This window comes from Urocampus carinirostris, chromosome 4 (genome assembly GCF_059441175.1).
Source record: "Urocampus carinirostris isolate Australia breed hairy pipefish chromosome 4, RoL_Ucar_1.0, whole genome shotgun sequence".
NCBI classification, from domain to species: Eukaryota; Metazoa; Chordata; class Actinopteri; order Syngnathiformes; family Syngnathidae; genus Urocampus; species Urocampus carinirostris.
Genome location: NC_142352.1, coordinates 43,436,791 through 43,450,125, shown reverse-complemented (window position 1 = coordinate 43,450,125; position 13,335 = coordinate 43,436,791). Strand labels below are relative to the sequence as shown.

General features: G+C 36.6%; 1 long non-coding RNA gene across 1 annotated transcript; it reads right to left on the bottom strand.

Annotated features, from left to right (window-relative positions):
• Nucleotides 1-7,414: 7,414 nt before the first annotated feature.
• LOC148367647 (uncharacterized) lies at nt 7,415-12,428 on the bottom strand. The gene is made up of 5 exons (XR_015850210.1): nt 12,401-12,428; nt 11,476-11,525; nt 11,124-11,232; nt 8,158-8,250; nt 7,415-8,073 (listed from the first exon to the last, which is right to left on the bottom strand). It is a non-coding gene; the product is annotated as an uncharacterized LOC148367647 (long non-coding RNA).
• Between the last annotated feature and the right edge of the window lie 907 nt (nt 12,429-13,335).

Genomic DNA, 13,335 nt, shown 5'->3' with positions numbered 1-13,335 from the left:
AATAAAGCTAAACTATCATATAAATTTGTAGTTCTTTTTCACCGTGGATTCCTCAATTAAGTCAGCACCATTTCGTCTGGCACCGGCCACTGCCGTGTGTCACTGGCCCTCGCTTGCACCAGACAACACAGTGCCATCTAGTGTTCAAACAATTCACATTGGGGCTTTAACATAGGATCATTTTCCTACACTGTACTCATAAATTGAATTGAATTGATAACAACAAAGTAAACATTGTATGCAACAAGATAAGACACGGCAATACAGGGTAATAATGTAATAAAAATTCAAACGAGAAAAAAAAAACTTTCAGGATAAAAGGCAAAAAAATAAAAATACAATACAACGTAGTGCTAAGAAACTAACCTAAGTTATAATACTAGTACAATGCTTGTGAATTAAAAAAAAGTAACAATATTGCAATGAAAAGAAGTGCAATAACATTTAGCAGCAACATATTCCCTAAAATAAGACACAAGATATCTTATCTCACAGTTTTGTGCGCTCATTTAGGGTGGTGATGGCCCTTGGGAAAAAGCTGAATTTGCTGATTTTGAGTATTAGCTGGCTTATTTCAGTAAATATCAGACAACACTCATTTTCACAATTTCTCACACCGCGATTCTTATTTAAGATAGAGTAAGACTGACTAATAAATGTCAGTAACTTTATTTCTTTGTAGATTTCATCATTTAAGTTTAATGGCTTTTTGTTGCAGCATTATTTTATCCTGGCTTCAGTTTTTGTCAGTCATGTTCTATTGAGAGGTCTGGAAGAAATTATGGTGTCTGTGGGGAGGTTGTTATTTATTATTTTTTTCTGCTATTGTTTGACGATCCTAAACATTGAAATAGGAATACAATAAAGACAATGAGTATTTTAGAAACAGGCAAACACTTTTTCATGCAGTGCTTGAAGCAGTCAGTTACCTACATTCTAAAACTTTGTTTTTGACAAGATGCGAGAGATTGCAATGTGTGAACGTGCAGCCAATCACTTCAAATTACACATCGACGCACACCAGAGACTTGATCACGCACATCCTTAATATCGAATGAGCTCGAGTTGAAGTTTTAAAACCGTTGACTGGTATTTCTTTAAAATCAGGGCTCGTATTTTCCAGTAGCGTTAACTGTCAACAGAATTTGTATTAATATTACAAAAAGTTGTTGAGGTCCTTTTATCAAACAAAACATTGTTACTTTGTGTCCTTAATGAACAAGCCAATGTCTTTGATGTTTTAAAAAAAAAACAAAATTCCCTTTCCTACCAACAGTGAGCATTCTTCAAAGAGTCACATATCAGTTGCTGTGATAAAACGAAGAGAAGAACAATCTGTGGGCCAGTGAGTTTCTCCACACTATGCGTCAGACGTAACACTTGTCCAATGATGTTTAACACGCGCAAGTTCTGCTGTTTGTTTCTTTTCACCTTCACCCTCCACCACCAAACCTACTATTCTTCCCTATAGAACAGCCATGTCAAACATACAGCTCGTGGGCCAGTTCCATTGGATGATTTAATCCGGCCCGCTATAAATTTCTAGTATGTCAAAAAAATAAGGTCTCTAGGTCAGTTCTATCAAGAGTTATGATGAGAAGAAAATTAAAAGCTACATAAACCAGAAAACAAAGAAGAAGAACACGTGTAAAAGAACTAATTTCCTGCATTGCTAGAACTTTTATTATGTATTTATTTATGTTTTATTTCTAACCAGTATGACAATTTAAAGGTAAAACTTGAGTTTGTACAGTTTTTCAAGTTTGAAACGGCATTCCCTCAATTAAAATAAACCAGTTAATACATTCATTGCCAAACATTAGAATCATTGTGTTTTTTTGATTATTTGTAAATAAATGTGTCTGCTTAGAAAAGATCCCTTGTCATCCGTGATTAAAATATATAGGGTAGGCTTCTAATGTAGACTGAATAATAAAGCATAGTACTGAGAAACAAAGGTCATTATTTGGAGTTGACATTCGGTTATTGATCTGGCCAAGCCTGAGAACAGAAAATTTGAGTTTGACTTTCCAGCTATGGAATAAACACACAAATAATGTTTTAGTGATTTAGTTCAATATTTAGCTTTTTTTTGGTAAAAGAACAAATTTTGCTCAGACATGAAATAATTAAGAGTTGAGGAATCTCGACCTCTGCATAAATTCTGTAAGGACATTTTGGAAAGAAATACTCAATCAAGTTTTCAAGGAAAATAATTTTGTTCCGCCGGGATAGTAAATCTGTTAATTGTATATACTACTTTAAGAAGATTCAGTTTCATAATATTTCTTGTCCTTGTCAAAATAGCCCAATTAAACTTTTTTGGAGCATCCATTCATTCAATAATTAAATGAAAATGTAAAATCCACAGAAATAGTTAATCCAGAATACATGTCCAAAAAACCCCAAAACCCATCAATGTATACAATGTATACAATAAAAATGCGTACATGGAACCATAAAAAAGAACAGCAGCATAAGTCCATGATAAAGTGCAATCAGATGTAACTGCAAAAAATGCAAACAGTTCAGTTATTGTTAGTCGGTGGGTCTGATTGATAACATAAGTGAGATGTGGGCAAGTAGGGAGGAGTTTTTTTAATATGATAAATTATTTTATTTAAAAAATATATTTTTATTAAAATGTAGTAAATCAAGTATGATTATTGGTTTTGGTATTTTTATTAATTTTTTTTAGGAAATTATTTTTTTGTAAAAACCCTCAAATCTAATTTAAAGAAATATTTCAATAAATATCTTGGGACACAGTGTATCCATCCATCCATTATCTGCACTGCTTATCCTCAGTAGGGTCGTGGGGGTGCCGGACCCCATCTCAGCTGTCCTCGGGCAGTGGGCAGGGGACACCTTGAAGAGACAGACAACTCACTCATTCACACCTACGGTCAATTTGGACCAGTCAATTAACCTGGAATGCATGATTTTGGAATGCCGGAGCAAACCGGAGTGCCCAGAGTAAACCCGCCGGACATGGGAAGAACATGCAAACTCCTCACAGTAATGGTGGTAGCTGGATTTTATTCCATGATCTCAGAACTGTGCCGCAAACATGGAAATTACTCAGCTGCCCTGCTGCCTGGACACTGTTTAATATTTGACTTATATAATCGCTGTATTGTGTAGTCCAACCAAATAACAAAGTATATTAAAGAATATAAACTATGTAGAGTTAAAGTGACCAAACCACACTATTTTTCTTCTTGGTATTTTTTTTGGGCCCAACCTTTTAGGAGGTTTTTGGTTCTTGGATAACAGCAAGACAGCGGACAATCATATCAGCTCCCTCTAGGTGAGCCTCGTGTTAAGTGAAATTAATACACATTTCCCAACCTACAAGTATTTTTTTTAAAAATGACCTTTTAATTGATAATTTATGTGTATTTGCTTATTATTCAAATCAATATATATTTTGATTTAATAGGTTTTTCTACTGCTAGGGGGTGCTAAAAATACACGATGCTCCTTTAAGGAATATTTGTATTAAAACTTTGTAAAGTGTATCACGTATTTTTACTTTTATGAATTGTCTAAAGGAATGATTTTATTTAAAATACCCAGAAAACGCAGCAATTTCAGATTTTTATCGCAGAATGTCTGACGTTTATAGACGTTATTTACCCTTAACAATATCTGAAACATTTTAAACTATTATTTTCTTGTTGTATGAGAGAAACAAAAGAGTTCAAATGTAGCAAAATGAGGATATTATCTTATTTTACAGTTATTAATACTATTGTTTTTTTTAATCATTTAGACGAAAGATAATACCTAAAATGAGGACTATGATTCGTCTTGGAACAAGAATTTAGTTTTTGTAGGGAAAGCTATCTCTGGGACGTTCAGTTGAAAAAAAACAGCCATCAAAGTAAAAACATTACTGTAAAAACATTTTTTACTTCAAGCACTTCTTTGTGGATTTGGTAAATAGTTTTGTGCTTGCAATACATCATTAAGTGATAAATAAGTCATAACTGGTCTTATGTAAAACAAAAAATGTAAACTATTGTGGCGTTTACATCGAAGTTGCAGACTTCTGAGATGTGCACTATAATCCATGTCTCATCCCAGCAGGTGCTTGTGTGTCACGTTCAAGGCCGGCGCGTTATCAGCGCTTTACAGTAAACCGCGTCCTTTTTTGTGTTGTCACGCCCAGCAGCAGCTGCGGCCAACAGGGCGTCAGCAGGCAACCAAAAACATTGTGCATATCTCCAGCGGTTACTGCGCTTATGCTGTCATCAACCTCATTGTGAGCGTGGACACCATGACTCACAATCAGTGTTGGGAGCGTTACTGAAAACGTCATTAGTTTTAGTTGCTTCATTGAAAAAGTAGCTCGGTTACTTCCCAGATTACGACACGAAAAAGTAGCACGTTACACTGAAAGTAGCTATCTAGTTACAAACTACAGTATATATTAGAAGCTGACAACCTAAACTGATTTAAACTATCCACATGACTAAACAAATAGAAGAAGCATGTACATCAACCTTTGGAAGCAGTGAAGCCTTCATATTTATTGGCTTGTGCAATCTTGAGAGCTTGCCAACGAACACTTAGCCGAGACACTCTATATCAATTTTGTCTCTGTGGTTCAAACCACTAGAAAATCTTCTTTTCTATTTCCAGGTACTGTCAAAGACGTTTTGTTTTTATTAGGACATGGTGTGTAAAAATAATTTTATTAATAAAAATATCAAAATTTAGCACGTTTGCAGAAAATGTCTTTTCTGTAACGTTTGTCCCATTCATTTCTTGTTGGTTTGTCGTCCCTGTGTGAGCCATGCTCCCTTCCCAATATGCTGCCTACCATTCGTTACTGGTGACATCCAACTAAATACGTGTATAACAGGTGACCTCTTGATTTGAGTATTTTATTGTCGTAAATTTGGATCTGGTCCAAGTTAATACAGTAGGAACAGTATGTACATGACGAGAAATTCGACATTCCCATACATCACTTGTTTGAACTGTGACCTCATACTTTGTATGTAAATATAAACACACCCAACCTTCAAATTATGTTGCTAACAGATCGAGGGTGACATTGCAATACATGATAATCATTTCATAAGTGGCCAAATAACACAGTAATGCATCATGTAGCAACAACAGTAGAGTTACAAAATTTCATTAATGAAGCATTACAGTACTCGTTATTATGAAAAGTAACTGCATTCTAGGCCTGGTCCCTTTGTAACGCGTTAGTCCCAACTGCTCACAACTGAATTCAATGATTAGAAGTGTCCAAACAACTACAGAGGTCTGGTTCCATACGCAAATGCCACCGATACTGGAGTTAGACTCGGGTTCACCTATTGAGAACCTCTGACTAAATCAACAACTCCAATGAGATAGGCTGTTTCGTTATCTAAAAAGTGAAAGGTCAGGCAGCGTATGACATGCCTCTAATTAGTATGACGCACTCTTGGCATCTTTGGTTTCAAGCCAGGCAAAGTGGATGTGAACCGTTGTCTCCATAGGTCACCTTAACACTTGTACAAGCCTGCAAATGTGCGTAATATAAACAGCTTTTGATGACAAGAAGTCAGTCTATCATGGCGGGAGACGCCGTCCTACTCCAACAACTTTTTGGGGGCGCTGCTGTAAGGTTGAACAAGATCACTCACATTCCACTTTAGGGAATGAATGACCCTGAAGTTGCCAGATTGGTTACCATGGGGCTGACAGTGATACAACATGGGCAGAACCGTTTTTGGTTGTGTTCATTTTTTCAATTGAGGCTTAAATCATAGGTGCATGTCAGACCTAAATAGACAATTATTCCGAGTTGCCTATCAGTACATGATCCTGATCATAACATTGCCTGACTGAAAATACGGGGGTATCATTAATATCAAAGACTTAGAAGCTGTCCAAAAAGTGAAAATATATTGATTGGCTTCAGCATATTTAAAAGTCGAAGGTCATTGCAGTTTTATGGAGTTAATAAATTATTTTTTGTAAAACTGTTTTTGGGTAAAGCCTAGGAAGGCACTATCGTATTTTAATTAAGTCCAAAATCGACAAAGACGTCGGTGTATAGGTATGTGGGCAGGTAAGAAGAGAGGTAGTTAGGTGCGTCAGTGCAAGAGTGCGTCAGTCGATCGACAGACAGACGGATGGTGGGCGGACGGACGGACCTACGGACAGACGGACAGGCCGACAGTCAAAATCCAGTGCCCTACCTTCCCCATGAGGGCCCCAATCAGGTTTGGAACTGGGCACAGGTGTGACAAATCTACAAGCACCTGTCCCTAATCATCCTAGCCCTTCATATATGACTGTTAGACTCAATTTTTGTCGCATCATTGCTATTAAACACCACTTTTGTCCTACAGTCCGTTACCATGTCAGGTTTGGTTTTTGTTTATGGTTTGGACACCTTTTTAGTTTGAAAACCTGGTTTGTTTTTGTTTGTTTTTCCTGGTTTTCGTTTATAAATATCGCACACCTGCCTCCGGCTTTTGCTGCATTTGATTCCACCTCCAACATTATGGGATGGTTAGTTAGTTAGTTAGTTAGTTAGTTAGATACAATTAAATAATTAAAAAGGGAAATTGTGATTTTTGTGTATATATATATATATATATATATATATATATATATATATATATATATATATATATATATATATATATATATATATATATATATATATATATATATATGAAATGATCTGTATTTATATAGCGCTTTTCAAGTCAATAAAGACTTCCAAAAGTGCTTTACAATGTGCTTCACATTTACCCATTCACACACACTCATACACCAATAGCGGCCGTGCAGCCATGCAAGGCGGCAACCTGCTTATTGGGGGCATTATGGATTCAGTGTCTTGCCCAAGGACACTTCGACATATAACACAGGGGCCGGGAATCGAACCTGCCCTATATATGTATGTATGTATGTATGTATGCATATGCATGTATGTATGTATATGAGTGTGTGTGTGTATACATAACAATCTAGTTTTTGATCAATTCCACTTGTTTCGTTTGATTTTCTTTTATGTTGTTGTTGTTGTTGTTGTTCTTGATTTTTTTGGGGATTATTTGTGTCAACTTTCTAAATTTATTATAAATATGATAGTATTAAAAATTATGATCAAATTATTATTTCAAAAACGTAATAATTTTCTTTCAAATAATAGATCAAGGGGGAAAAAAATCCAAAAAATAAGAGAGTGTCTTCCATTCGCCATATAAGACAATTGTGTTTATTTAAAGTATTACTAGAGAGGAAAATTGAAAAACAAATAACATTTTAGTGAAGATGTCTTTGCTTCTAGTGCAAAACAAGCTTACAAGTTTGTTAAATAGGCCAAACAAAACCTAATGTACAAAATCAGCAAGGGATTTAATCACACAATTGTTGGAGTGTAAACAATAACAAACAAATGTGATCCCATAATTGATTATATTAATCAATGGCCTCCATTGTATAATAAATGTTGAGTTGTTTGAGGTGCAGTAGTTTAAGGCTTGTTCGTTAACTGTATGACCTTAAAACTGATTAAAATAATTTAGGAGAGTTATTCAAAGTGCAAGTCGAGGACGGCAAAAGATCAAGAAACAAATATAAAATCACCAGCTGTTCCCAAACCGTTAGTGGTCCTAATAAAATGGTATAATCTATTTCCTGTGATCACTATACAAACAAAATGTGTGTGTGTTGAAAAACAAAATCACGTTTTTTGTGTGCAATGATCAAACAGTTATGACATACTGACAACCTTGTTTATAACTGTCACGAGCCAATGCAACTATGAAAGGTATTTTTGGGGCTTCAAAATGAAACAAAAATAAATCATTAAGCCTCTATTGAAATGTCATAAATGAGGCCCCTTCCGTGAAAGCATTTTTTTCTTGTTCTGTGCGATGGCTTGCATAAATGCAAGAAAGCGCTTGGACTCGGCCTTTAACTAATTAATGAGCAATCGACCTCACTTCGGGAAGCACAAAGCAAGTCAAGCAATGCATCCTGACAAGGTCACTGACTGATAGATGAGCCTGAGCGAGGGGGATTTTTTAGAGCCGGCGAAGGTGGTCTGGACTGTGGGAAACAGACAATTAGTGGGCGGAAAGTAGGTGGCCATGTTGGACGATGACCATGAAGCTGCTTTACATAGATGCTCACCGCTTGACCGGCCGATAGAGAGTGAGGATGCACCTGGGCTCAGCTGACTCTTAATATGCCGTCATTTATCTTGTAGGAGGCCGAGTGGGAGACCTGCCATCAACACATACAAAGAATTATTGCTACAAAGAGATTTCATGGGCGTTACGGCAGCACTAAATGTTGCCAGAAAGTACAAAGACCCCAAAACAGAAATTATTAGTTGGAACATTTCTACACTATGACTATCGTAAGGTGTCAGAAGAGTTTAAAGACTATTGCGACAAAAGGTGTCATTTTCAGTTTAGATCAGGGATGTCAGTTTGGCTTTGTGGCCGAATCCAGACTCTGTTCTCAGGCCGGATGGACTAGTAAAATAATTTAAAAATTTAAATAATTTGAACTCAAAACATTTAACAATATAATTTTGCTTCATTGTCAAACTGGTTTGAAATAAATAACGTTGGGTCAGACCCTCTCTTCTCCAAATCCAATAGCAATCAAGTCCCACCTTAGTCCACTGCCCTTGCTCCTTCAGTGCCATTGTGATCTGGCCACCCTCAGAACATTGTCACCCAATATGCAACACCAGGGTTTAAAGTCCACGCCATATTTCAAGATGGACACATCACGTTGCAAAATAGGAATGCATATTTCCTAGTACCAACTCGTTCAGTTAAGGACAAATTGTTAAGGACACTTTGCACCCCGAACATCACTTGTTTGAACTGTGACCTCAGGTATACGATTTAGGACCATCAAGTTTAGAACTAATAGACTGAAAAACAGCTTCTGCCCTAAGGCAATCGTCATCCTTATTTCTGTCATCCGCAATAATGACAAAGGATGGATGATTTAGGTATTTCTTTATTTGTTTTAAAGTTGTTGTTTTTTAATGTAATATAACTAGGAATATAACTTTTTTTATACTATTACCCTTAACCTATTATCTGAACTGTGGTATTGAATGTTGTAAATGTTTTTGCACCATCAGGAAGGCACGTTTTAATTTCGCACTGCATTTCACTTGTTGCCATTAATTCAATTGTATTATTTTCTATTCTACTCCTTCTAGCAGCCGAAAAGAACATTGGGTTTGCATTTTATTATTTTGTCTGAACTTTTAATGGGAATGACGTAGAGACTCGCCTCTTATTTTTACATACACAGAGATTTAGGGTGTAGCAGATGAAATCATCCAGCAAGCCGACTCCGGCCTGCGGGCCATATGTTTGACATGCTTGGTTTAGATTCTTGGAAGAGTGCTGAGAAGTGGCACCAAGCTAACATCCTTGAGAATCTGACAGTTCCCGAAACAATGTTATCATAATGTTAGAGCAATATCAGTGGTCATACGTATGACTTATATTTACTCTTTCCCAATCGAAATAGTTTCATCATGACGTGAATGATAACAAGACAGCAGAATGGAACTGTGGAGTTTTGGCTTGAAATGATAAAAATGTGGATACAACTTTAAGTGTATTACTTTGACAAAGAAACTTGTAGTTTGTGTATGGTAATGATACAATTAACGTTTCTCGAGTGAAGCTCAGTTGAAAAATGTTTTAAGGAGGTACCTAGACTGGAACATAATTGCAAAAAAACATTGAGATTTCAGCAGAGTGTTTCCTTTGAATATGAGTCTGTCTGGTCTTTGAATGCACCACAAGTCCAGTCATGAAAGAGGTGTCCTACTTCCTGGGAAAAATAATCTCCAGCAAAGTAAGTTACATTTGATAAGAAAGGCATCCCCATTGCGTCTTGCATATACCGTAATAACATTAACGCCTATAGTTCATTGTGGAAGGACTTATTTACTCTATAAACAAGACTTTGACACACCTAAGTGTATTTTCAGTAAATATCATTGCCTAAAGCTGGTTTTAATTTAGTACCATCCAAATTGCGCAAAAAGTCAGCCCCTAAACCCATCCCAAATATATATTTTAGGATACTGCATTTACAGAAGACAAACTGAAAAAAAATGATTGCCACTGTTTCAAATTCTGTACAAAGCAAAAACTGCTCTGATTGAATTTAATTAAACGTTTGACAGTGTCTCTGTGGCAACAATGCTTCAAAATAACTATTTTACCATCAAATGGGAAACTGGCATCCACAAGAAGACTGCGTGACTCAGGCAAATTGACAAATACTCTTCCACTGAAATGGGACTTTAATATTTCATCAGACATCAATGACTAAAAACATGCGAGAGTCAGCCAGGCCTCAGAGGACATCAGTGGTTGTGTTTAATCGTGGTAGGTTAAGTTATGCAATGAATAATAAACTCTACTGAGATCGTGTGACATTTCATTTTACTCTCTTGAAGGTATACTTTCAATTTCACTTACAAAAAGGGAAAAGCATTGTGACTGACTGACGTCACTAAAATACTGTACATGGGACCAATACATAAATAAAATGATCAATGCCGAAATATTTTATATATTAAATGATTGCTAGCTTTTTAATAAGATGAAACCGCCACAATGTCCAAAGTCCTCATTTTAGTGGATGTTGTTTATGGTTAATAAATATATCAATAACTCTGTGAGGTTACAATTGTAGGGCCTCCTAACGTTGATAGCCGAATCAATATTTTTTCCAACGCCTCAAATTATTTTGGACAATTCTTGCACTACAGTCACTTTCAACTGTCTTTTTATCTTATTTTTACCTAATTGCCTTTACTCATCTTAAGTTCACCTTGTATTTTTATCTTTTTAATATTCGTAATATTATTTTATTCATACATGTATATAGTTTCTTAGTTTTATTACGCTGGCAACCGTGTGGACAGCAAAGTACGAATTTCATTGTGCAGGAAATCGTGGTTCTTTACTGTGCATATGATAATAAACACTTTGAATCTTGAATCTTGAAAACTAGTCTTGTTTTCGAATGCACCACCAAGTGTGTGAATGCGTGTTTGTCAAATTGAGTCACTTTGACCCTGTTGCGCATTACTGCTGAAGAAGTACCTTAATCCCTTTGCAGTGGTGGATGACAACATGGCTTAGCATGTGATGAGCTTACTCAGGACAGTTTGACCTCCACTTTTCTTTGTTTTTCGTGGCATCTGTGACAATTCTGAAAACATATTAAAAAATCCAAACAAAGTATAGAAGAGTACACATAGTTTCTTAAATAATGCTTTAATATAAAAGGGATATTGTGTATTATTTAGCATCTTGTAGTGGTAAATAAAATGTCATTGATTTTTTTTTTACATTTTAATAGCAAGCAAAAATATACAATGCATCGTATTGAAGTATTTTTTGAATACTCATAAGGCGAGAAATTTGTATTTATTTGACATAAAGTGAGACCTACCTAGAGGGAACTAACTTGAATGTCCGCCATCTAGCTGTTATGAGTACACCCTTAAACAAAAAACAAATGAGAAGAAAATTAGTGCAGTTTGTATTCTCTTTGTACTTTGTCGTAGTTGTTTTGTTTGCACTTCAATATACATTTAGTTGTCAAATATTACAGTGCGCCCTTTTAATCCTCTCCAAAACGTTCAGAAAAGAAGAGCTGAATTGAAATAAGTTTGATCACAATCCAAACAGCTTGTGCAAAAAGAGTACCTACTCATACCTTGCTAAAATTAAACATTTAACGAGTAAGAAACTGCAATATATTTGAGAAATTCAAATGAAACACTCAAATGTCAGAACCTGAACAGACTGTGGACTCAGACGTGTAACGTTTTCACACAAGCTTTAATTTGCGAGAACGGGATAGTCATGCGCGGGAACACAAACGCCAGCGATTTGGCAATCGCTGGGCAGAAGAGATCGAAACCGGACATGACAGACAGGATCGATACCAGATACAGGATACTGGAGCAAGATACCGGACAGGATGAGACAGACAGGATCGATACCGGATACCGGAGACTGGAGCAAGATACCGGACATGATGAGACAGACGGGATCAATACTGGATACCGGAGACTGGAGCAAGATACCGGACAGGACAGGCGGGATCGATATCGGATACTGGAGCAAGATACCGGACAGGACGAGACAGATGGGATCGATACCAGATACTGGAGTAAGATACCAGACAGGACGAGACAGGGCGGATCGATACCGGATACTGGAGACTGGAGCAAGATACCGGACAGGACGAGACAGACGGGATCGATACCGGATACTGGAGATTGGAGCAAGATACCACACAGAACGAGACAGACGGGATCGATAACATATACTGGAGACAGGAGCAAGAAACTGGACAGGACGAGACAGACCTGATCGATGCCAGATACTGGAGATTCGTTGACGGACTGACAGGGAGTTAACGAGCGCACTGAGTTTAAATAGGAGGGAAGCCAATCAGGTAACGAGCAGCAGTTGGCGCCAAACGGGCGGGCCCAAGTAAAGTCAATGGGCAACCGTGACATTAAAGGGATACTGTGTAATATTTAAACACTTGATGCGGCTGTTTTATGTTATGCAACCAAAAACAAACTACGGAGACTCAAAGTGACAAACAGCACCAATTTTCTTTGCACTTTTTGCACAGCGTTTTACAAGATTTTTGGTTATTGAGGGTACCCGTAGAAGCAAAATGGGGGGCAATCATGTCAGCTCCCTTTCAGTTGGTTTAAAAATCTCAACGTACGGGTAATGTATTTAAATAAATGCATGTTTATATGATAACTCATGTATTTTTGCTTATTGTTCAAATCAATGGTGATTTTTAATGAAGGGTGTTTTAACACCAGGAGGCGCTAAATAATACACAATTACCTTTTAAACTGGATCTCAAAATGAAATGCATTTTCAAATTAGGAAATGACCAAATAATCAAATTTATTTTGATTTATTGCCCAACCTTAGTTCAGGAAATACAAACTTACTTCAGAAGTTATTTATCTACTTTTCCATTTCTAATGCGATGCAAATAACTCAAACTGCAACACTGCACATTCAAAATGAAAACACAAAAGTTTTGTTTTTTTTACCAACAGCCAGACGAAATTTTGTTTCGGAATAGGTAAATTTTACAAGAGCGTTTTGAAGAAAACCTCTAAAAGTCTCATATGCACCTGGTGCTTTAAAGTTGGGGCGGGCGGGGGGAAAAAACTTTTGTAGGGCTTGATATACACCAGGCTCTTGACAAGAGTTGTTAATCAGATAATGAAAGGCGTAGAGGTACACTAGCACACTTGTGGAGAACTAT